At 39.7% G+C, this 25,550-nt stretch overlaps 1 protein-coding gene and 1 long non-coding RNA gene across 13 annotated transcripts in view; one reads left to right on the forward strand and one right to left on the reverse strand.

Annotated features, from left to right (window-relative positions):
* PLAG1 (PLAG1 zinc finger) overlaps positions 1–25,380 on the reverse strand; it is a 50,713-nt gene extending 25,333 nt beyond the window's left edge. For 3 of the 12 annotated variants that reach the window (XM_077166794.1, XM_077166787.1, XM_077166784.1), the window contains exon 1: positions 25,205–25,320. The gene's annotated coding sequence lies outside the window, so the exon portion shown is untranslated. The other 9 variants (XM_077166792.1, XM_077166791.1, XM_077166788.1 and 6 more) reach the window with 7 other exon arrangements.
* Positions 11,098–16,856, forward strand: LOC143688644 (uncharacterized). Its single transcript, XR_013178198.1, has 3 exons — positions 11,098–11,453; positions 11,757–11,798; positions 16,493–16,856. It is a non-coding gene; the product is annotated as an uncharacterized LOC143688644 (long non-coding RNA).
* Positions 25,381–25,550: the final 170 nt, after the last annotated feature.

Below are 25,550 nucleotides of genomic sequence, written 5' to 3' on the forward strand. Positions count from 1 at the left end.
TCTTGAGTATCCAGCAATCAAGAAGACACAGTTCTTTCAGGTTTGTTCTTGACTTGGTCCAACCCCTCCAAAGACACCAGGATGCTGTAGTCACTGTGCCATCTTGTGGTCATGTATAGAAAGTTCGTCTTCCTTCATACACCAATAATCCCTCTACCTGCACAGAGGCTCCCAGAATGGGGTGTAAGAACGAGCTTATAGCAAATAAATCTCTACTATTGACTTTAACTATCAAGGCATCACGGAGAATACAAAGATTAGTCACTCACCACTTCTACAATCAAGGAAGGTGTATTAGTCTATTAGGGGAGGTACTCCAAAAGGATATTTTTAATCTATAATCATTGAAAATACAAAACAGAAGGCATAAAATGTCATTCAATAAATACAGAATCAGTAAAATGGGGAGTCATAAAAGAAAAGGTTCTTTCAAGCTTTGGAGGTGAGCATTTTGGAAAGGAAGAATCAACTGAGACGTGTGAGAGGCAGGATCTGGGTCTGTACAAATGAGCTGGGAGAGGGTGGGTGGTATGTCCCAGAGGGAAAGAGCTGCATGAACTAGGGCAGGGCCTGAGGAATATGTCGACTCGTTGGAAAGGTTCTTACTTCATTCTGATGGGAATCATGGTGGGTTAAGGAAAGGAGTGGGAAACAGGGTTGGTAGAACAAGGCTGGGAGCAGATGAGGAGACTGTGGAAGTCCCATACAAATTAAACAACTATTTTCTTCCACAGGTCCACTTGGCCAACAGGATGAAAAGCCTCCCTTCTTCCTTCGTCTTTCTTCTGTTCATTCAACGAAAAGTGCAACAACAGAAGGGAAGGCTGTGTTTGTGGGAGGCATTCTTGTCTGGTGATGAAAAGGCCAAGTGGACTAGCTCCACGGCCTTGGTTAAATTATTTGTAAATTACTCCATTTTCTCAGCTCTAGAGCGAGGTAATTGAACCCTAGAGCAATGATATTGTATGTACAGCACCCAGCACAGGGAACAGCACCCAGTAAGGGTTTTACTAATCTTAAGTTATCTATATGAAGACCTCAAATGCTAACTCATTAAAGCATCAATGGAAAACCAGCAAGGGTTTTTAAATAAATAGGGTAGTGAGGGTACTTCACTTCAGAGACATTAAAATCTGACAGCAAGTTATAAAAGGGTTTAAGGGGGGAGATGACAGAGACAGAGGACAGAAGACCACTATAATTCCACAGGCACTGTGAGATGTTGTAGGCAGTTGAGGAAAGGAAGAACTGTCTCATTTAAAGAATGGAGAGAAGAACATGAGCCAGCAAAAGGGTATGATAGGAATGCCATTGAGTAGGAAGAAAAACCAGGAAACTATGTGGTCATAGAAGCAAAAGGAAGAAAATGTTTCATGGAGGCAGTGGGCAAAATAAGGGTTAAATCCTACTACCTTTGACTTAGTAATATGTAAGTTTTTAGTAAATTTTTAAAAATTTCAGGAGATACAGAAACAGAATGGACTGTCAAGTTGAGGAAGGAGTGCGCTAAAAGAGATCCAAAGCATTAGGCATTAGGTATACACAACACTCTTTAGAGAGATGGAGAGGAAGAACTGAAAGGAGAGGACTTAATGTTGCTGATTTTTTATAGATAGCAGAGGTTTTACCAGTTTAAATGCTGATAGGAAGGAGTTGGTAAAGAAGCAAAGATTGTGATAGAAAGGAGAATGAATTAAAGGGATGGGATCCAAGACACAAGAAGAGATACATGAGGACAGGGTATGTGCAGTTGCTGAATTGAAGACCATATAAGGAATAGGAAGAGTACAAATAGAGTTGTGCCGGTTTGAATCTGTTGCTGACGCCAGAAAAGCCATGTCCTTTAACCTTCATTCAATACTTGCCGGGTGGGAGCTTTTTGATTGTTTCCATGGAAATGTGACCCACCCAATTGTGGGTGGTAACTTTTGCTTAGATGGGTTCCATGGAGCTGTGTCTCCACCCATTCAAGGTGGGGCTGCTTACTGCAGGCTTTTAAGAGGGAACCATTTTGGAAAAAGCTTTAGAGCCCACACAGCCAGAGACCTTTGGAGATGAAGAAGGAAAACACCCCCCGGGGAAGCTTCATGAAACAAGAAGCCTGGAGAGAAAGCAAGCAGACTTCGCCATGTTCGCCATGTGCCTCTCCAATTGAGAAAGAAACCCTGAATGTCATCGGCCTTCTTGAACCAAGGCATATCGCATTCCAGCAGCTTCCAAACTAGAACAAGAGTCATTATCTCTGCTTCACAGAGGTGATACCTGAACACAGTTTTCAAGGATTAACAGGTGAAGTGGACTAAAGGAAGAACAGTCTGGCAGAGGAAATGGCATGAGCAAGGGCAGGTATATGAAAACCAGACTGAAATGTTTGAGGAATGTAGCAATTTGGTGCTATGGGGTATAAAGGGGAAGGAATGGCAAGTTTCAGAGGCAAAGCTGGAAAGTAACCCTGGAGCAAATCATGACAGGCCTTGAACTCAAGCTATCACATTAGCCCTCCTCTTGCCAGTACTCTCTTCTGTACTTGTACAAGCTACTTCTATACCACCCAGGAATTTTCCCCCAGCTACCTGGAAGTCTAGGAAAAGATGAAACAAGGGAAAATTTCGGGTTTTTCCAGGGTGGGAGAGTAGTATGGCAGGTTCAAAGGGCAGACAATACAGTGACACATTCCAGAGCACCACAAGAGCAAGCTGTGGTGGCAGGGAGCAAGAGAAATCAGAGGAAGCCAATGGAACAAAAGGAGACCAGGTGCTGAAAGCATAAATCATGATAAGAGTGAACAAGTTCAGCAGGAACAAGGGAGTAAGCGAATTAAAAAGGATAGGAGGGGCAGTGTGACAGTGGCTCAGTGGTAAAATTCTTGCCTTCCATGCCAGAGACCTGGGTTCAGGTCCCAGTGCCTGCTCACGCAAAAAAAAAAAAAGGATAGGAGGCTGTGGTCAGGAAGAGTAATCTTAGGATTCAAGCTTACAGAGGTGGAGCTGTTCCAAATGATGATAAAACATTGCAAAATATTATGTAAATGTAAGATATCTTTAATATGTATTATTTCAGAGTATCTTGATTATGATTTTTGAACATGACTACTACTTTAAATTTCTCAAATGAAATTCCTCAGGTACTCAAAGGTAACAAAGAAGGTGCAAATCTGAATCCTTATCTAAAAAAAGAATCACTATTGGGTAATAGGAATAAATTGCTCCTTTAATTTACCTACTCTGCAAATTCAGATTAATTCAGAGTTTTGCAGGTGAGCTTCCACCATACCCCCCATCCTTAGCATGAACATCTAGTATTAATATAGAATGATCTGCACTTATTCAGCAAGTCAGTGATCTAAAACATAGGGAAAAAACTGAAAGGAGGAAAACAGCCAGCATAGCTGTTAACCAATCCACACACATCCTACACTTTACTTACGGAGGGTAGTACCACGTGCTCATTCATTGTCAACCTCTCAGGCAAAGGACAACAGCTGGGTTACTTAGATTTTTGGTGCACGGAAGATTAGCAGCCCCAGTAGTCAGAGGTGAAAGTAATGATGCTAAGAAGGGAATCATTTGAAAAATTATTAATATATATGAGAGAAACCAAAAAGCATAGACGTGGCATGCCAAGGTTCCTGAGTGATCACAGAGGGCTGTGCTAGGGAGGACTCAATAACTGGGCACTCCCATGTACTACTACTGGCCCCTGAAAACACAGTGACCACCACATGCTCACACTGGCAATGTTTCTCAAGTAAAAGAAAGCATTTACCTTTACACTCAGTAATTTCACACTTAAGAATTTATCTGAAGGAAATAACCTGAGATACATGTAAAGATTTATGTAAGAGGCCATTCTTTACTGCATTATTTAAAATCTAGAACCAGGGGAGGTTAAATAAATTGTGATACTCATTTCCAAAAAGATTTGGTTTTGAGGAAAACATAGAAGTAACATATAAACACGTAAGAAATAATCTTTATACAATGGTAGGTTTTAAAAAGTACAATATAAAACAATTCAGTTTACAAAGGCTTAAAGAAAAACATATCAGAAAATAACCTGTTAGCATTTTAGATACTTTTTAAATGAAATGAACATTAATATTACACCAGAAATAAGATATCATATGTCCGTATTTACTGATTCTACACAGATGTTTATTGTTAGTGATTGTGCCAGTTTGAAGCTATTCTGTACCCCAGAAAAGACATGTTCTTTAATTCTCATTCAATATTACTGGGTGGGAGCTTTTTGCTTGTTTCCATGGAGATGTGACCCATCCAACTGTGTGGGTGGCAACCTTTGATTAGATGGTTTCCATGGAGAAGTATCTCCACCCATTCAAGGTGGGGTTGCTTACTGGGGTCTTTTAATAGGTAACCATTTTAAAAAACTTTAGAGCCACCAGAACCAACAGAGCCACAAGAACACACAAAGCCCCAGGAAGCCGTTGGGGAAGCCTGGAGAGAAGGCTAACAGACATCGCCATATATCTTTCCAGCTAAGAGAGAAACCCCAAATGTCATCGGCCTTCTTGAACCAAGGAGTCTTTCCCTGGATGCCTTAGACTGGACGCTTTTATAGCCTTGCCTTAATTTGGATATTTTCACAGTCTTCGAACTGTCAACTGGCAACTTAATAAATTCCACTTTTTAAAATCATTCCATTTCTGGTATATTACACTTCAGCAGCTTTCACAAACTAAAACAGTGATTGTGGCACTTAATTCAACATTTGCTTCTTCCACATTCAATCTTTCCAACTTTTCTTTCTAAGGGATAATAACACGTTTGGAGCCAAAAGGCAGACCCTGAACCTGACTTTCAGCTGACTACCAATTTACAGAAGTTGGGGTTGGTGAGGGCATAGGAACATGTTAAACAATAAAACAGAGATGCAATTAGCAAAATCCAGACTTGCGGGAAACTCTACCAGACAAAAATAAAAACAAAACAACATAAAAATCCGTTTCTTCAACAAATACTTTTGAAGGGAGAAAAAAGGGAAGGGGTTAGTAACCTGGGAGTAAAAAAGACTTAAGAAACATGTCAACTGAGTAACTAAGTGTAGGTATGGGCCTTGTTTGATTTGGAGCATGCAAACTGTAAAACAATGTAATACAACTGAAATAACTGTGAAGATTTGAACACTAACTGAGTATTTGATTTTAAGGAATTACTATTCATTTTAGATGTGATGATTATATCGTAAATATATCTTTAAAAAGACTCTGTACATATCCTTTGGAAGTACATACCAAAATATGCACAAACGATATGAAATAACTTTGTTTCAAAACAGTCTATAGGAGGAGATGGGAATGGGTTGGGTGCAGATGAAACAAGATCAGCACCAAGATGACTATACTGAAGCTGGGTTATGGATACTAGAGAAGCCATCTTTTCTAGTTTGCTAACTGCCAGAATGCAGTATACCAGAAAAGGAATGGCTTCTAAAAGGGGAAATTTAAGTTTACAGTTCTAAGGCTGAGAAAATGTTCCAATTAAAACAAGTCTATAGACATATCCAATCTAAGGCATCCAGGGAAAGATACCTTGGTGCAAGGAGGCTGATGACATTCAGGGTTTCTCTCTCAGCTGGAAGGGCAAGTGGCGAAGTCTCTCAGTTTTCTCTCCCAGCTTCTTGTTTAATGGAAGTCCCCCAGGGGCATTTTCCTTCTTCATCTCCAAATGTCTCTGGCAGGGTGGGCTTTCAGCCTCATGGCTCTACTGTGGCTTTCTTGTGGCTCTAAAAAGGGACTCTCTCTAAAATGTTTTCCCTTTTAAAGGATTCCAACAAACTAATCAAGACCCATCTAGAATGGGTGAGTCACAGCTCCCTCTAATCAAAAGTTAATACCCACACTCGGGTGAATCACAGCTCCATGGGAACAATCAAAAAGCTCCCAGCCAGCAATACTGAATGAGGACCAAAGGACATGGCTATTCCGGGGTCCACCACAGTTGCAAACCAGCACACCACCCTACTATTCTATTTTTGCATATCTGTGAAATATTCTATACTAAAAGTTAGAAATAAAATCTCTAAAGGTAGCAGCTATACTTTAACCAACACAATAAACTTACATGTGGATGTTCTAATATAAGCCTTGTGGCTGCTTAATATCAATAGATGACAATAACCAAATCAGAATTGATTTACATACAGTTCATGACTTTTAAAAACGTTGTGAACTGAGGTCTGTGCATCATCAGTTTGAAACACTGACCCTGTCACAAAGGACTCTGGCCAATCAATTTATAAACTCTCTTTGATTGAAACCAAAGAGTTATTTCTTAGAGTTTTTGAGACTGACTAAAAAAAAATAATACAGTGATAGACTGAATTTTACCCTAGAAAAATACAAGTTCTTAAATTAATTCCATTCCTTTGATGATATTATTTTTAGTTATAGTTAATTCTACTACTGGAGGTTTTATAAAGGAAAAACCACAGGGAGGTGCTAGAAGCCAAAGATAAAGACTAGAACATCATTATGTGAAGGGAAAGCTGAGGAACCCCAGGAATGCCAGTAAACCAGAACACTTACTGATGCTGGGAGAAAGTAAGCCTTCTAGCTTCTGAAATTATGATGCCTATTAAGCAAACCATTGTGTGGTACTTGTCATATGAGATGGGAAACGAAGACATATGAGTAACAAATATCTTTAGTAAGTCATGGCTTTTCAGTATAAAAATTATTTTTTAGAAATAAATATTCTGGGGGAGGGTTTTCAACTCTTGGCTAACAAACAATCATTTGGCATACAATGACTGGTGATTTCTAATTCTAATTAAAGTGGGGAATATATTAATGTAGCAAGATCAAGAACTGGGTCAGGTGGGAGGCAGAAGTACAAGGTAGCCCATGGACATGATGGGCTTATATTATAGATTGAAAGGTGTCCCCGACAAAGACATTTTCAAGTCCTAACCCCCAGTTCTCTGGGTGTAAACTCATTTGTAAACAGGATCTCTGAAGATGTTATTAGTTTAAGTGAAACCAGGGTGCGCTTTAATCCACTATGACTAGATTCCTTAGAAGGAAAGAAAATATGGACACGGTACAAGAGAGGTGGGGATCAAGATGACCATGTGACAGAGGTGGAGAAGGGCTTATGGACTGCCAGCAAGTTACCACTGGAAAACTACAGAGAACTTCAGAGAGAGAGCATGGCCCTGGTGATATCTTTATTTTGGGCTTCTAACCTCCTGTTTTACTATGCTAGCTTTTAAAAACAAATACCAGGGCGGGCAACAGTGATTCAGTGGCAGAGTTCTCACCTGCTGTGCCAGAGACCCAGGTTCAGTTCCTGTTGCCTGCCCATGCAAAAACAAAAAAACAAAACAAATACCATACAATGGGTTGGCTTAAACAATGGGAATTTATTGGCTTACTTTTTTGAGACGTGAGGAATCCAGAATTGTAGCATCATGCAAGGCCATGCTTCCTTCCCAAAGACTGCTGCATCCTGGGGCTGGCTCCTGGCCATCCGTGGTCCCTGGCTTTTCCATCACATGGCACCACACATGATAGCATCTTTTCCTCTCGCTTCAGGTCCCACTGACTTCTAATTCCTTGCTTCCTGTGGATTCTGTGTCCAATTTCATTTGCTTATAAGGACCTCAGTCATATCGGAGTAAGGTCCAACTTCATTAAACTTGGGCACATCTTTAACTAATAACATCTTCAAAGGGCCTACTTTCAATTGAGTTCACACCCACAGGACCAGGCATTGGAACCTGTGTTCGTTTGCTAGCACCCGGAATGCGATATACCAGAACTTAGAATGGCTTTTAAAAAGGGGAATTTAATAAGTTGCAAGTTTGCAGTTCTAAGGCAGTGAAAGTGTCCAAATTAAAGCACCAATGAAAGGTTACCATCACTTAAGAAAGGCTGATGTGTCAGGAGCACCTGTGTCATCTGCGTAGCCACGTGGCTGGCATCTGCTGGTCCCTTGCTCCCGGGCTCTGTTGCTTTCCGCCTGTGTTTCCGCGGGGGTTCCTCACTTTGCTTCTCCGGGCCTGGCCTTCATCTCTTGGTTTCCCTTGGCTTTCTCCAAGTTCTGGCTTGCTTAAGATCTCATGGTGACATCTGCTGGGTTCCATGCATCTTCAAACACATGTTTTCCGTTCTCTAAGCAACTGTTTCCTAAGCATCTACATCTGCTCTCTCTGACAGCTCTGAGGCTTCTGTCATTTCTGCTCTGTCAGCTTTGAGGTTTCTGTTGTTTCTAACTCTCTCCAAAGTGTTTTCTCTTTTAAAGGATTCCAGTAAACAAATCAAGACCCACCTGGAATGGATGGAGTCACATCTCCATGTACATCTCCGTGGAGATAATCTAATCAGAAGTTTCCAATGTACAGTGCTGAATCGGGGTTAAAAGAAATGGTCACTCCCACAAGATTGGATCAAGATTAAAATATGGCTTTTCTAGGGTACAAAACACTTTCAAACTGGCACAGGACCTGAACATGCTTTTTGTTGGAGACATGATTCAAGCTCCACTACTTCCCAAAGAGTGATATCATAAATTCCTCTTGTTTAAGCCAACTAGTCTGTGGTACTTTATTACTGCACCCTTGGTGGGGTGGCTTGGAGTTATGTACCCAGGAAAACATCTTCGTAATCTTAATTCATTCCTAAGGGTATGGATCCATTGTAAATAGGACCTTTCAATGGAGTTACTTCAGTTAGGGTGTGGTCCAAATGCACCATTTTGGGTCTTACTCCTATTAATGGAAGCTGTACAGATGACAGATAAAGGCCAAGAGAGAAACCACGGGAAGAGCAAGAAGCTGGAAGTCAACAGGACCCAGAAGAGAAAGCAGAAGACCACACCACATGTACTGACATGTGACAGAAAAACCAAGGACCAAGGATCACTGGCAGTCAGCCCTAGTGTGCCACAGTCTTTCGGGAGGAAGCACTGCCTTGCTGACACATTAATTCTGGACTCCACCTAGCCTCAAAACTGTAAGCAAATAAATGTCCACTATTTAAGTCAACCCACTGTATGGAATTTGTTTTTACAGCCAGGAAATTAAAGCACCAGGCAAACTAAGGCAGTTATACTGGAAAGGTACCAGTTCACAGAGCAGACAGTGTGAACACCAGAGGAAAACATCTGCTGAACTCCAGAAGGAATGTGTGTATGTGTTGTGTGTGCATGTATGCATGTGTGTGGCAGAAGCCCATCAATGTAACCTTTGCCACAGCTGGTTCAGTGGAGCAGAAGCCAGAAATGGCATGGATTTGGAAGTGAAGACATGAAGACACGCAGGAGAAAGAGAGTGGCCAGATGGAAGTGGTAGAGGCAGGTAAAGCCTTTGAGCTACTTTGGTCTGGAGAATCTTGAACATCTCCACTGGATAAAGAAAAGGAGATGATCGGTCAGCAAGTATTCAATGGAATGTGGAAAAAGGATGAACTTTGGGAAGAGGTGAAGAGAACTTCCAAAAAGACAAGAGAAAGATTTAGGATCAAATATGGTTCCCAATGAGATGTTATAGCAGCACCAAGGTGAGAACTCACAAGACAGGGGTCCAGAGGCTGGTGGTCACTAAGTGGTTGGGCACAATGGAAAGAGCCAGTCTCAGGGTCTGGTGAGACAAACTGGAGGCAGCTGGAAGCCAGAAAGCACTGTGCAGGTTCCCATGCCTGAAGCAATGTCAGCCCAACCCTCAATAAGGAGGGGTCCTGAAGATTGGAGGTCCTGGCTTCTTTTGGGGAAGTGGAGACAGGAACTCTGGGCTGGTGAGAAGATCAGATCAAGAACAGAAAATGGTCTGGGCCTTCAGATCCCACTCTCTCCTTTACTGTTACAACTCAGTATGGGTAAGTGTAAGAAGTGTAAGAGAACTTTCAGTGCTTACTGTGTGAAGGTGAAGGGAGATGTCAAGATAAAGACCTGGTCTCAAGAATGAGAGAAAGACATATTTAACTCCAGTCGAAGCAGGCTGTGTGCTAGTGTTAAAAACTCTCTCTCTATGGAAAAACATATTCCCAGGGATTGAAAAACGTTGTATTTCTCAGTCAAGTCCCTGGTGTGAAAGTGCTAATACCCCACAGTACGGATGAGCTGCATACTCACGTGTGTGTGTCTACCTCTTGCTTCTCCTCTAGGTACATTTGTATGTCTCTCTTCCTATCTGGAAATCTGTCTCCCTAATGTGTGTGTGTGTATGTGTCTGTCTGTCTCTCTCTTCCTCTGAGGGACTGTGTGTGTAGTGTCAATCTCTACCACCATCCAGTGTGCCTAGAGCGAGTATATTTCTTCCTCCCATCTCCAGTGGAAGTTTATCTCCTCCTACATCCTGAGAGATAGCTCTCTCTCCCATCTTCTGGGGATATGTGTGTTTCCTGCTCTGTCCCCAAGTTAGTGTCTCTACCCCATTCTGGCATGGGTATGTCTCCCCACACTCCCCACACCTTTTGGGTGCTCGTATCTCTGCTTCTCCATCCTGGTGTTTGTCTGGCTCTCTCTCTCCCATCTTCTCCTCCTCACACAGGTGTCTCTCCCCGACACCATCCTGGGTGTGTACCTCTTTCTCCCCCAAACCCTCTGCATTTAAGTGTTTCTCCTTTTTCTGGGTCCCTTCCCACACCACCCCCCTGCCCCCCATCCCAGGCAGTGGAGAAACGTACAGAGTTGTTTGCGCATCTCTCTTTCCCATCCCTGGGTATGAACTGAGTGTGTTTCTCTCCCATCCCCCCCGTATCTCTCTCTCTTTCCTTAAATATAAATATAATCATAAGTACACACACACACAGGCATCTGTGGAGATAGTCTTCTCAGGTATATGTGTTTCCCTGTCCCCACCATGTGTTTAAATTTGTGTGTGTATGCGTGCGTGCGTGTGCATGCTCTTTTCTCTCTCTGGGTTTTTGGGTCTCCCGACTCTGGGTGCTCTAGGTGTGTGTGCATCCCCCGAGCCAAAATGTATGTGGGATTGAGTCTGTCTTTGGATTCATACCTGTCTCTGCAGCCCCACAGCAAAGCTTGCTGTGGGTGATGGGTGGCTTACCTGAAGGTGAGGGGAAGGGAGAGGGAACTAGCAGAGGCCAGAATGGAGCAGTCCAAGAAAGGATAAATAGAAAGGAGGGCATGGGGTAGGTAGGGAGCCACAGTGACAAGCCAAGTACTTCACAAAGAGATTGTGATGCACTTCACAATTAACAGGAGGCTGCATTCCTAATGGCCAAATCTCAGCCCTTTCTTTCTTGAGCTCCCTGTGGGGGCTCAGCTTTACCCGCCATTCCTCCTCCTTGATGCTCTCCTGTGACATTCTCTTGGATGACTCCATTAATCACAATAGCCCCTGGCTACTGCTCCCAGTTTTCTGCCAACCTCTCACTAACACTGGCCTTCCGGTCTGTTTTAAGACTGTCTTGAAGACTGCGAGGTGGCTGACATACCTGGGAAGGGCCCAAGACTGCAGAAGGGTGAATGGAGGTAGCTGGGAAGGCTCTGGGGACATAGCATAGGGACAGCAGAGGACACTCCACATGACAGAGCTGGGCTTGAAACACAGGCACGCCCCCCTAGGAGCCGGAGGGAAGGAGGGAAGAGGGTAGGAGGAGGAAGGTCTTTTGAGACCCAGAGTCCCACCACACCAGGAGCAGTAATGAGTTCACCTTGCCACACAAAGGATGGCGTGACAGATGAAATATGAGGCAAAGATAGCCTGCAGAGGGTGGCCTAGGCTGTGCTCAGCTCTAACTGCTTTTGGGACCAGCTGGGCTTCTTTTTTTTTAGGTGCATGGTCCGGGAATTGAGCCCCGGTCTCCTGAACAGAAGGTGAGCATTCTATTACTGAACCACCCATGCACCTGGGCTTCTTCTTGACCTCACCCCCTAGTGTGGTTCTTCTGCCTTGCTGGGCTTGGGAATGGGCATGGTCAGGACCTCCTGGCTCTCTGTCCTGTGTCAAACTTCTCCTTCTCAAAGCCTGCTGCCTGGAAGGATTGCCTCCCCTACTCCCCTGATTCTTCCTAGTTTGCTCCTCATCATGGAAAGGTGTTCTGCACAAAAAATAGGAGATGTTGCTGTAAATAGTTGGAAAAAACAAGTCTAGAGGTCCAAAAGGGAGGTAAAGACCGAGACTTGCAGAGCATATAGCTGCTAACACAAATGCTACAGGAGGGAAAGTGGTACACAGGAAAGGTGACAAAGGGAAAGAAGCGGACCAGGCCAGAACCATAGGAAATGTGCAAAGTCTGATGATCAGGGGCAGTGGAAGAACAAGTACCATCAAAGCAGGCGCCAAAGATGAGCTAGAAAAGTGGCAGCAGAAGCACAAGAGCAAGTGAGAAGAACACTGAGAGGAGAATATATTTCAAGAATGGCAAATACCACAGCAAGGCCAAATGAGAATAACATAGAAAATAAGCCACTGAATTGATAACTGGGGGGTAGAGGGTGGGGGTGAGTGGGATAGATGGATGTTCTTCAAGTACAGACTTGAAATGGTGGGACAGGTAGGTTAAGGAGTAGGGGGAAGTGAAGGAAAACAGACTAGACACAGACCCCTCTTTTAGGAAGTCCTGCATCCATGGGAAGAAAGATATATGAAGAGGTGGTAGAAGGAAGGCAAAGGTCTTTTGCATTAGTCTATTTTTTGATTGGCAGATTGGAGAAGATTTGAACATATTTTGCAGGCAGAGAGGAAGAAATGGAGAACACCAAAATGGAAAGGACCCAAGGAGGGGCTAGTGCAACCTGGGCCTGAGTGAGCAACTCTCCTCAGCCCCAGCAGCCCTGGTGCATCTCTCAAATATGTGGGGGCCCAGCCTTTCCACTTAAACGACTCTCCTTGAGGCTCAGCCAGAGGCTTGGTACCCTCTCATCCCATAAGAGGGCTGTCCATTATTATGGAATAATCAAGAAGGAAAAAGGAGCTGGGCAGGGATCTGAAAGCCTTGCTTGGGCTTTTCTTGAGAATTGAACCAACCAGGTAGTCAGAGAATTGGGGAGAAAGTGTTCCAGGAGAACTGTTACAAATTAAAAATTAGGGGATAAGAGAAATGAGGAAAGGCATCTAAGAAAAGGGATGCAGGTAAAAGAGTGGGCTTTAAATGATTAAAGACCTAGCTTTGCATCTCAAAACCCTAAGCAGGTTCTTCTATTAACTGAGTAAAAACTCTCCCTTTGGTATTCAAGATCTCAGAGAGGTCCTGGCCCCAATCTCTGTCTCTAGCTTCATCCATCTCCATTCTGCTTCCAACCTGTGGCCCACAATATTCATGATATGGCTCCAGGAGAGAATCTGACATATGTTGAACACTCTGAGTATACGTTCATGCTGAGCATACATGCACTGGTCCCTTAGCTTCCCCTATTTCCTGCTCTGGGGCCACCTCTTCATCTGTCTAATCTACCTAGGTGGAATTAACTACCTTTCTCTACGCATCTACTTTGTTTATGCCTCCACAATAGAAGTATTAAACCTACCATATAAGTTCCATCTGAATGCAGAAAACACAGCTTCACGACTGGAGAACTCAAGAATGATGGGACCATGAATCAAATTATGACATCTAAAGGCTAGTTTTAGGGATGCTGAGAGCTTGAAATGCCAATCCTCCACCCCTTGGCTCTGTCAAAGAATGGTCTGGAGACCTATGTCTGGAGCTTGATAGTAAAAACAGACCTAGTGATAACAATCTGAGTTATTTCTCTAGCACTGGGCCACCACCTCCATTATGGATCACAAAACATTAGCAGACCATAAGTCTAGTTTCCCTACCCATCACACCCAGGGGCTCAACTTAGTCCGTGTTCTGTATCAATTTGATTTTCCTTACTCATCCTTCCCTACTCAAAAAAAGCTACACTGCCTTCTACAGCACACAGTACAAATATCTCAGGCTGGCAATCAAGGTTCTTCATAATCAGGCCTTAGTGACCTTTCTGGTCTTACCCTGCACTCCTCTCTAACAAATCACCACCCCTGTCAGACTGGTCTTCTTGGTAGCCATGAATAAGCCCATGCCAGCCTCCAAACATTCTTTTTACCTGAATGTCCTCCTAAATTCTCTCTGCCTATTTCTGTTTTTCAAAGTCCATCTCAAATTCCACCTCTCTCTCCCTTAAACACCTACAGCTTTTACTGTCTGTACCAATCATTTGGCATCTAAAAATATACTGCTTTGTAATCTCTTTCATGTATCAACCCACCATTCAAAAGGCATAGAAGAAAGACAAGGTAAAAGTAGAAGGCAAATCTAAATATCCTAAGAGTGATGTGGAGTACTCTCCTCTCTTCTGACGTCTATTTGCAGCAAGAATAAGGAGGCTTCAAAAAGAAGATGGATATGAGATGGGGCTTAATGACAGGTTAAGATATGGGCAGGTATGTAAGAAAAGCACTGCAGGGAGACCAGGCATGGACAAAAGCATGGCAATGGTCAAATGTGGCATGTGTCTGAGAAAGGGCAAGTAGTTCATGTGGCCAAGAGGTGGAGACAACCTGGAAATGGTGGTTGGTGATAACTCAGGGACAGTCTACCAAGAGACTAAATTTAACTTGATGGGCAACAGGGGCTCATTATGGTTTGGAGCAGTGCTTCCAAATGCCTAACTATGCCTCTAGGTATTTAGAGATCAGAAAAGGTGAGAGACCAGTTACCAGGTTATGTAATAGTCCCTTCAAGAGCTTGGTCTCAATGAAGATGGTAGACAAGGGAATGGAAAAGAGGAAACGGATGAGAATTTCTATGAGGACAGGATCTGTAAGATGTCACAGGAAATGGAGCATGAGGGGCTTTTAATAAAAGCGTGAAAAGTAAAAACAAACTACTGTTGTATTTTAGACAATATCCATATCTATAAAATACTATTAATCACTCTAAAGTAGCAGCATGGTTTTCTAGAGATAGGCAAAGGCAAGAAACTCAGGGGCTGTATTATATTTCAAATCACTCAATTTCTCTTGTGATTTTATACAAGTTATCACATCTCTCGTATTGTTTTATTTATCAAAATAAATGTAGCAGAACCAGTTTTATCTTAAAGTTGCTATAAACAATAAAGGATAAGTTGCAGCAGATAATTTTTAAAAATTTCTCTCTCTCAAGGTTCTAAGTGATTTAGTTCTGATTTGACATTTAACGACATTTCTCATATCAAACAAGTTTTTATTTTAAAGTGGTATTTATGTGTATGTTGTAGGGGAGACACAAAGGAAAGAGAGAAATCCCCAAACTCCCTAAATGAATGGAGGAAATTAAATAAAAACAAAATGGAGAGTTTGAACTAAACTTCAAATTTTATACTAATTGGGACAATACCAGAATATATAGTAAATTCTTTCAGCTCTCCTGTGTGATAAAATCATCAGTGACATTTCTATCTTGGAAGCCTAATACCTAAAATTAAACAAACTAAGCACTATTTTCAATTGCCACCATACAGAATTATACTGTTTACTCAACTAAGAGTACTCAAAAATTCAGAAAGAAATGCTGATTCATTATTCTGAAATCAGATGACTTTGATACAAACTGTTTTAAAAGAAAAATTGAAAAACTTTTACCTATTTAAGATCCTTAAAGATCTTACAATAAAGCTTAGGTTGAGATCTTCAAGAAAAAATCTCCTTTAACTGAATAAATTTGTAAAACTTTCCTCCATTTCCTAAGCTTAAAAATAAATTTGATACACATTTTTGACCTTAAGGTACCCAGTGCCACCTTTACATCTTACAATTTTTTTACAACAAATTTACTATTTTGTAAATATATTAACTTCAATCTGAACATAATTTGGATTCACATTAGCAAATGTAATTTCTGATGTCTTTTATACCCTATTCATTTGAAAGGCTTACTTCTAAGAAATAACAATTCTAATTTCTAAAATCATTATTGCTCCTGATATACAGATCTTGCCTTCAATTCTTATCTCACAAGTTGCTATGAAAAATCAAATTAATGTGGGTAAAAGCAAAGACTGCTAGTCAACCAAAGTATTTTATGGTTGAAGCATAGTATTAATACTCAAACTACTTTGAGTGCTATAATTTAAAAATCATGTTGGCTAATGATTTGAGGAATAATTTAACCAATAAAGTTAAGTTTCTTTTTCTTTTAAACACAAACAGTCTCTTTTTTTTGTGCTTATTTTTGGTTTTGTTTTTACTAGGAAGAACTTAAAACTAAAACTTGGCTAAAATAAAAAATCTTGTAACATCTCTCATCTTTAAAGGATCAGAAACTCTGCTTTCATATTTGGTCAATTTTAGGCTAGATTTAAGATATTATGCCAATTTCACTTTATTTTCATGACGTGAAGGGTGAAACAAACTAGAGTTTTACACATTAGATTTTTTTTTTTTACTTAAAAACTTCCGAATTTCATTTTTGGCAGTTGACTATTAGACATCTGAACTGTGTAACTTATAAAAATCTAGATTTAGTACAGCATTAGACACAGAAGTAGAGTACACTAAAGTACCACTGAAGTTAATTTTAATACGTATACTTATTTTCCAGGAATGTTTTGGTATGTTGTCACCTGATAATAAAGCAAAGAAAATGCGCGTTGTACTGCAACATAGAGGCACTGTCATACACAGGGTGGCAGCACTGAGAACCAAGTGCATGCAGATAGCAAGAACTGGGAATGGTCAAGACAAGCAGACAAGAGTGCCTGGAATCTGAAAATGAAAAAACTTAGACACACGGGTACTGTGGTTTTAATTAAGAAACTCCTTTTAATTCTGGCAGAGGTATCATGCAGTTTAGAAAAGCTGTTGTGAGTCACCATCTGAATGTGATCAACTGCAGTCCTATCATAACAAATTGCTCTGTCTTCCTCTTTCTGCACTGACTAATAAAAGGTGAATTGAATGTGATTAAATTCAAGCAGCACATCAGATCCGGTATTTAAGTTGAACAATTGCACCTCCGGTGTACATTTAAAAAGATAACCCAAGCTATAATGAAAAGTGCTTGAAGGTAGGTACTTCTGTAAAAATGTGATTCGTGGGCACAGGAATGCTCTTATTAAATAAAGCAGATACAGAGCTAAAGTTTCAAAATAATTGTCTTTATTAGGCTATCATGTTAAAAAAAAAAGAATTTTAAGGAAAATATCGGCAACATCACTTAAAAAATGAAAATATATTTTAATATTTTTAATTAACTGCCTAATGAGTAAAAATTTCAAATAAAATTGACACTAACTCATCTAGATAAAAACAGTAGTCACCATTAGTCACCACTCTTTTTTGAAAAAGTGTTAAAATAATAGACTATACTATAACCATTGAAATCATTTTGGCCATGTATTTGAAAAATAGCTTTTCATTAACTGTCAAAGGTTAGATAGAGGTTTAGGAACTTATTCAAACTGCCAGTCTTTTATGTGTCCACTTTGTTCACAAACTTCTAGGCATGAAAGAATATATTCTAATAAAGAAACAATCTGTCAGTTAAAATTTTCTATTTTAGCAGATCAAGAAGTTATCCACATAAGTATTTAAAACTTTCATTCTGTCTAATTAAATCTAGTACTTAATAGTTTATTCATTTTGATTTAGGCAAACAATTACATTTTATATATACTTATCTTTTAAAATTTGGTGTATGACAAATTACTGCTGAGGAACAGCTCTCACTCTTTTTCTTAAAAATATTCAGAAGCAAATTACAATAGAAGCTAAGCCTGATGTATGTCCTTTATACAGAACATAGTTAAATCAGTTATTTGTTTGCATGATTGTAGCTCTGAGGATGCTCAAAAAGTTTTCTGAGGCAAGAAGAAAATGGATAAAACATTGCTAGCAGTGGCTTCTATATTCCTAGATACTTTTCTTCTTCGAAACCTTTAAAACTCTTCGAAATGAGACTTTACGTTGCTCCCCCTACTCTTGGTGTAATTAACCCACCTATTTCATTTTATGTGTAACTCCATTTTAATGCTTAAACTCTAAGAATTTGAACAATGATTTCCAAATAAAATACTATTAATATTAGAATAGGAACATACTTTCGATTTAAACTGTGTCCAGTTAATTTCCTTAGTAAATAACAAGTTAAAAAAAAAACATTTTCTCAGATTTATTTAGAAAACTATTCTAGAAGTATAAGGGGAGTATATTCATGTTTGAAATGTAGCTTATTATCAGTTACACTTGTCATACTAATATTTATTTTTAAGGCTATAATAAATCTTATCCAAATACATAAAATAACAATTCTACCATAAGCTGCTAATTTATAACAAATGTAAGTAATGGAGTTAATTTCTCTTTTTAGAATTATATTCAAGAAGTGCTAAAAGGAGCTTCAGAAAGGGAATGTCTCTTTATGTAAAACAGAATTTTCACTTCATTGCCTAAAGTTGATAAAAATGAAATCTGCTTGGTAAAACATCATCTTAGACTATGATGAAAAGTAGTGTAGGCTCTATGTAATCCCAGCATTAAAACAATGTAAGAAAACAAAATCAAGTCACTACGAAAATTTAATAGTCTAAATTTCAAATGGTGTCTATTTTGAACCTGCACATTTGAATTATCCAAAGCTTCCAGGTTCAATTTCTTAAAATTCTCCTGATTTAGAACAGTTTAGTCAACTTTTACTACCGTACCTTCATGTGAACAAAACTGATTATAACACTAGTTTTGCCTTTCAGCTAAAAAGGCTAAATCCCTCATTTTCTAACCAATTTTTTTGTTTAAAAGTCTCCAAAAACGTACCTTTAAATTAAAGGCTCTATTGTTTATTAATTAAAGAGATATAATTTTTTTAAAAAGTCAGATGGTAGCCTTTTAAATCAGAGATTTAATAGTTCCATATTCAGAAAACAAATGATAAGAAATAAAGAATAACCAATATACACATGAATAATTCCAACAGTGGTTTGAGACAAGAATTCAGATTATTTAATAATTCTAAATTCTAAAACGAGTCTCTCTCAAAAAACGTAGTGTTCAAGACTCTGCAATGGCAGATCACTCATAATCTGTAGTGGGTTCTGTCAGTGTTTAAGGGTACCTCCTTCAGCCCTCAAATTTTTCCTAATACTAAAGAAAACCTCCACTTCTGAAAATAACACTGACAGATCAAGGTTCTCCTTCAGAAAAAGAAAATGCCAATTAATGGGAAAGACAGGTTCCTATCATTGGCAGTATACACCTAAAAACATTCTAGAAATTAAGAACTCCGTTCATGAAATGTTCTTATCTTTAACTTGTAATGGCTTTTAAAATGTTATGTAGTCTATAAGAAATGATTTAAATTGCCCCTAAAAAAATCTATAAAGCAAATTGTTCTTGGAATGACTTTTTAGAATTTATTTCATTAATTAAAGGGAAGTTTTGAAGCTTTCTGATGAACAATGAAGAAAATTATTTTCATTAGTTTCCAGGGCTCTCAAAACACTCGGCTCAGGTACACATTTAAAATAAACTTTAAAATCTTTTTAAAAAATAGCAGAAAATGATTTTTTCCTTAATTAAAAAAATGATTCCAATCAATCACTACAAATTATTCTTAGAATTAATTTAATTCAAATCTAACAAGATATGGAGGAAAGGCTCTGGGGGAATCTTTTTAACAGGTCATTATAAAACAAACAATTTGTATTAAAAACACCCTCTTATTGTTTCCCCCAGTGATCAATCTCATTTTTTTCTTGAATTTACAATTTTTGCTTTGTACTTAGTTATTATTTATTCACATAAATCGAATTTCAAATTTATCATAACTGTTATTTTATCCTGAAATTCTTATCTAACTAGTTCTTTCTCATCAATTTTGGCCATTTTAGTGCACATTTTTCTTCTTGTTATTTACTTTCATTAATTAAAACTTTGATTTTTAAAAAACATAAAAAAGAAACACACTTGCTTTCTAATACCTTTGCATTTCTAGATTTTCTATGTTTTCAGATTAGGAAAAGTCTTAACTTAAAAAAAAAAAGGGGGGAAACAGCTCAAGTAAACTGCCTATATCACAGTAGCCTAGGACATAACTGCATAGGTTTCCTCATTCGCCATATGCAGACACATTTCTTGAGCAGTCATCTCAAATTCTTAGTACACACTGTGGTTAGTTTTAATACATGATCCCGCAGTAACTCTGTTTACAAGACATCTAGGGACTTTTAAACACTAACAATTTTAATGCAGGATCACACCACTTCATTTTCTAAAAATGAGATATTAACAAATACCAATACATACAAAAAAATGCCAAAGTACCCTTGGCAGCTCCACATCATCACATCCTTGTCAATATCACCCTGTAAAGAAGAGGCAGGGACAGGTGTACACATTAAGTAGAATGTAAACTGCTGGGCAGCAGGCCAGTTGAATTTAAAGTAAAAATCAAATTATGCCTTGTAGTCATTTCTATGGGACTCTCATTCATGTGTATTTCTCATAACTACAAATGTTATTAACTATACACCAATATTTTTATAAAATACAATTCAAGTATTTCTGTTTAATTTTTCAAATTAAATAGAAAAATTACATTGGCAAATGAGATACAAAAGTTACCCTATTATTAATGAAAAGTATTAAAACAGACGATGTTAGGTTTGCAAATTTCAAAAAATTTAGGCAATAAAATAAATACAGAAAGTAAAAATTAGTTATCTCCAAATGGATATTTTTTAGCATAAAATAGAAAAGAATTCCCAAGTGTGAATTCTAAAATCATAGCTTTACAGCTCACCAATCCACTGTAACCACCCTGCCCTCACATTTAACTTATTTGTAAATACTTTTCCAAGGCTACCTAAACACTTACTAATTGGTTAAATACGCTGCCTGCATGAGTTTCTTTTAAATTAAAGAAATTAAAGGTTTACTTTAATTTTTTTCTCAGTAACTAATATACTTTCCAAGTATCCAATGTTTCAGAAAAGGTGTTTATCAGGCTCCTAAAACATTTAAAAAATGGCTCAAGGGACCATTTATAGCCCTTTTACCTTTAACACATTCACTATCTTGGATTCTGTTGAACAAATTAAATTCAGTTGTTCTCTTCTTCTGAAACTCTTCCCTTACTCAAATAACTAAAGAATTGATGATATTATTATAAAGAGAACAATTTATGGTTATTTCTTATAAATTTGGAAATACATATAAAAGAACACATGTTCCAAGCAGTGTAAATAAAAGCAATTCAGTAAAACACTTTTTCTTTTTTTTTTTTTGAGAATGGTGGGGTGGGGGAGACAGGTATTTTCCATTTATCTTAATTTTCCAAAGAAACAAGATTCTAAATAAAAAATAGTAAACCAACCTAAAAGGGACCATCATTTTGATTACACAGCTCAAGAGGCAAATGATTACTGAAACAAAACTTCAAAGACAGCTATAGCTACGTTTAGTGATCGAGCATTTCAAATCTAAGTTAAAGATGAGAGCACTACATTTAATTTAGCAAACAACTGAACACTTAAAAAGGAAAATTTCCAGACTACCAAACCAGTATGTGGACGGTAACAACCAAGATTATGTCAAAAATGAAGGGAAAAAACTCCACCTTTCTGTCATATTAAAACCAAAGAGGATCCCTAAAAACCTTAACTGCTGATGCAAGCAAATTCACTAATTTATTTAGCTGTAAGGTGTCTGTTTATAAAAATATTTTAGCTATAATAAATAACAGATAGAGAATTTATCAGAATTAGCCCATACCTATAAATCATCTTCCACAGCAGCTAAATTCTTCATAGAATTTCTAATAACAAAATTAGGTGTAAAAATTTCAAATAAGAAACTCAATCTATGATGTTTTCCTAATTCTAAAAGAAATAAAGATTTTTCAGTATTTACTATTCTTAGAGTATTTCTATAAATTGGAATAATTTAATGGTAGCTTCAGAAAAAGGATGTTCAACAGGTAGTATTTCGAGGGCATCAAAAAAACATAATACAACCAATTCAAATTAGACCCTGTGTTGTGCTCTCACTAAGTAATTACAGATTCTACACTTGTGCACCCTGAGTGCATTTTCTAACTCAGATAAGCAGCTAGTGGTGTAAAACCCAAACACTTAGAAAGTCTTAAACCATCCTTTGTGGAAGAGAAAAAAATCACACGACCAGCACTTTTATTTAGGTTTGATAATAAAGTAATCAAAACTTGAACTGTCCAAATAATTTCCAAAATTCAACACTCTAACATAACCAGAAGAAATACTCTCCCTCACCTTTAAGGAAACTGAATTTCTTGATACTATTATCTGAGCTTTCGAAGTGACAACTATTCAAGATCTAAAAATCCCATGTATTTTAAATGCATAGTATAATCCTGACTACTTATAGTCAGTGTAATTGTCTTGAACCAAAATACAATTGAAAGACAAGATAAACTTCAAAGGCTTGATAAGTATTAATAGCATTTTGAAACCTCTGGAAAGAAGATGATGGGAGGGGGTTCCTCTTCTCTGTTGATACCTTAATCCCCTTCCAATCAATTTTGATTTCTTAGAAAGTTGTAACTGCTTTCAAAATCAGAAACCACAAGATGATGTACTCAAACATACACCGATGTGACATTGTTATTGAGCTATTTACAGAAAAGCTCAGTTGTGAATACAAGTTAACATACAATGGATTACAAAACAATCTGTACAGTATGGCAAGAAAAAAATAGCCTGCATAAAAAGCCTAAAAACTCAGCTCTAATTTTAATCAACTTCAATAAATCATGAAAGCAAAGGAAAGGGTTCTCTTTCAGAAACTCCATATACCTGTGGAAAATGCAACACAAGCAATTTCTATTCAAGATTAACCTTAATCCCAAATGGAGTAGGGCTAACATCTTACATATTTAAAATTTTACACATATTGTAGAGATCTAAATTAGAGCTAATGGTAGTTTACGATCAGTAAACATCTATTAAATAACACAAATAAACTAAACATAAACGATGCAAACTGACAGGTCTAAGGATTTTTAAAACTTTTAATTTTGAAGGTTGAAAGTTACAGCACATGTACAGGATAGGCTTAAAAAGGGATATATATGTAAACTTTTCCATAGTGTTGGTGTGTGTACTTTTTTCTCCCCAAAGAAATGTCCACTGCTTGCATGTTATAGAATCTCCACTGCTCTGTGTGCAATTTTCAACAAGAAGTCAGAAGTCCTCAATATACCTTTAAGCCAAAGCGAATATTATATATTTTACAGCTTTTACAAAATGGCTGTAAAATCACATTATGGGCATGCATAGCTCTTTGATCTCACTGCACAGAATTCATAACTGTTCAATAATGCTATAACCATTATACCACACACCTTAAACTATTTCGAGTTTTCCACAATTCCTTCCAAAATCAGCTTCCAAAGTAAAGCAATGTTAACATAAAAAGTTCCTGGGAGGGCTTGTTACACAAAAGAACAGCTTGAATACAAACTAATCAACACACATATACATCTTCTGTGGAGCTTGTTTCTTCCTTCTTTCCCTACATCCCTCCTAAAGGTGGGTGCTCTTGAGTAATGGAAAGAGAAGGGTCCTCCACTACCACATCCTCCCAGCATCTCTGCTTGCCGTCCTGAGACAGTGACTCTGTGTAGGTGATGAAAACTATAAGAAAAGAGAAGCTGTCCCTTTAAAATGCCCTGCTCTGTCCCACATCCCACGTGGAACCAACATCAGCAGCACTTTCCCATTAAATTCAATGTGATGCAAGAGGCACCATCCTTTGATATACTTAAAACCAGAAAACCTCAGCTCACATTCTTTACTGAGGATGAACAGGTGAAGCAAACGTGTCAGGAAGGGAGAAACCAAACAACTCCTCACCCCTCCCCAAAAGGTGCTCTAAGCTCGCACTCCAGTCTCTGTGAAACATCACCTCTCAACCCCTCCTCGGTAGAGCCTGGTTTAAAGAAAGGAGAGAGCCACCAACAAAACCTGAAGCGTAAATGCGACGAAAATGCAACCTAAAGCCGGAAAGGTTTATTCTTCCAATCACACATATTAACTCTATTAAGAAAATGGCATCACTTTTTTTTCCACGAAAAAAAAAAAGAAAGAAAAAAGAAAAAGAAAAGAAACCCGTAAAGATCATTAAAAGGGAGTCATAAAATAGCAAATATAGTTATTTATCTTATCTCAGATCAGTCCCCATTACCAATAAGTTTAGCAGTTTCTGCACTACCACCTCCCCCCTCCCTCCCCCTCCTCCTCTTGCATCGGATTTTCACGTTTTCTCATTGTCGGTTGGGTTATAAAAGGCTTTTTGCCCTTCGAAAGTTTTAAAAAATAAATAAATATTAACTCCTTGGTCCCTGCGAAGTCAAAATGGACTTCAGGGGAAAGGCGGTTCATCCTTTTACCTTTAGCGAGAAAAGGGGGAGCATCCCGGATTTTTAGGGATTTTTTGCGATTTTTTAAAAATTTTTATTTGGTTATATGCCTGAGTTCTCCCTCCATTTTGGTTGTTTATGATACTGACAACAAGCTGTCCCTGCTCCGTGCAGATCTCCTGCTTTCATTTAGCACCCCCTCCCCTGCCCCCCCGCGGCCACACGGCCCCGCTCCCACCTACCCCAGACCCCGCACCCTGATTCCGCTCGCCCACCTGGGGAAGGGGCAAAAATAGACCCCTTTCTCCAAAAAAGAAAACCCTCCCGTGAAAAAAGGGGCAAAGTTACCCCAAGTCGTCCCAAGTGCCCCCCAAATATTGCCGACCGCGGGGTTCCGCCGGGCCCTGCGGGAAGCCACCTTCCCCGGGGATGTTTTGGTGGAAAATGCGGGGAGTTTACTCTCAAAACTGAATTTATATTAATTTTTCCCTTATTTTTCGGGTCTCTAATGTCTTCCGCTCTCGCTGCTGCCGCTGCCGCTGTCACAATATTCACAGCACCAGCGAGGAGGCGGCGGCGGCGGAGGAGGAAAACTTTTCAAACTTTCCAGACCCCAAAGAAAGGAGCTTTTTTTTTCTTTTTTTTTTTTTTTCCCACCACCCTCACCTTCGGGCCCCGGCCGCGTCGCCCCCGGCCCGGTCCGAGCGGGGTCTGGCGCCCTCGCACCCCCGCCCGGGCATTTTATTTTATTTTTCTGTGAAGATTTTCCCCGCGGGGTCCCGGGCAGGGGCTGGAAGCAGCTCCGACTTTTCCTCCTCCGGCCGCCGCCGCGGCTCCTCTGCCCCCTCAGCAGTCCCATAATTTAAAGAGCCCGGAGATGCCTCCCGCTAGCCGCCTCCGCCGCCCGGACCCCGCCGCACTCACCGCGGGGCTCTAACATCCTCCCTCCGGCCCGGCCGCCGCCTCTACACCGCCCGCCGAATTTCTAATAATTTTTTTCTCATATTTCGGGCTGGACGCGGCGGGCCTGGAAATTGTTTCCTTACGCCTCTTTCCAGCAGCCATTGTAGTGTATGCGCTGCCCCTTCAGCCCAACTTGCAGCTGCCGCCGCCGCCGCCGCCGCCGCCGACGTCGCGCCCACCGCCGCCTCCCCCGGCTTGCGCGGCCACCGCCCCCGCCCCCGGCCCGCCCCCGGCCCCCGCCCGCCCGCGCCGACCCGCCCCCCCGCGCGCCCCGCCCCGCCACCGGCCAATCGGCGCCGCCGCCGCC

The sequence above is a fragment of the Tamandua tetradactyla genome, chromosome 6 (assembly GCF_023851605.1).
Source record: "Tamandua tetradactyla isolate mTamTet1 chromosome 6, mTamTet1.pri, whole genome shotgun sequence".
Taxonomy (NCBI): domain Eukaryota; kingdom Metazoa; phylum Chordata; class Mammalia; order Pilosa; family Myrmecophagidae; genus Tamandua; species Tamandua tetradactyla.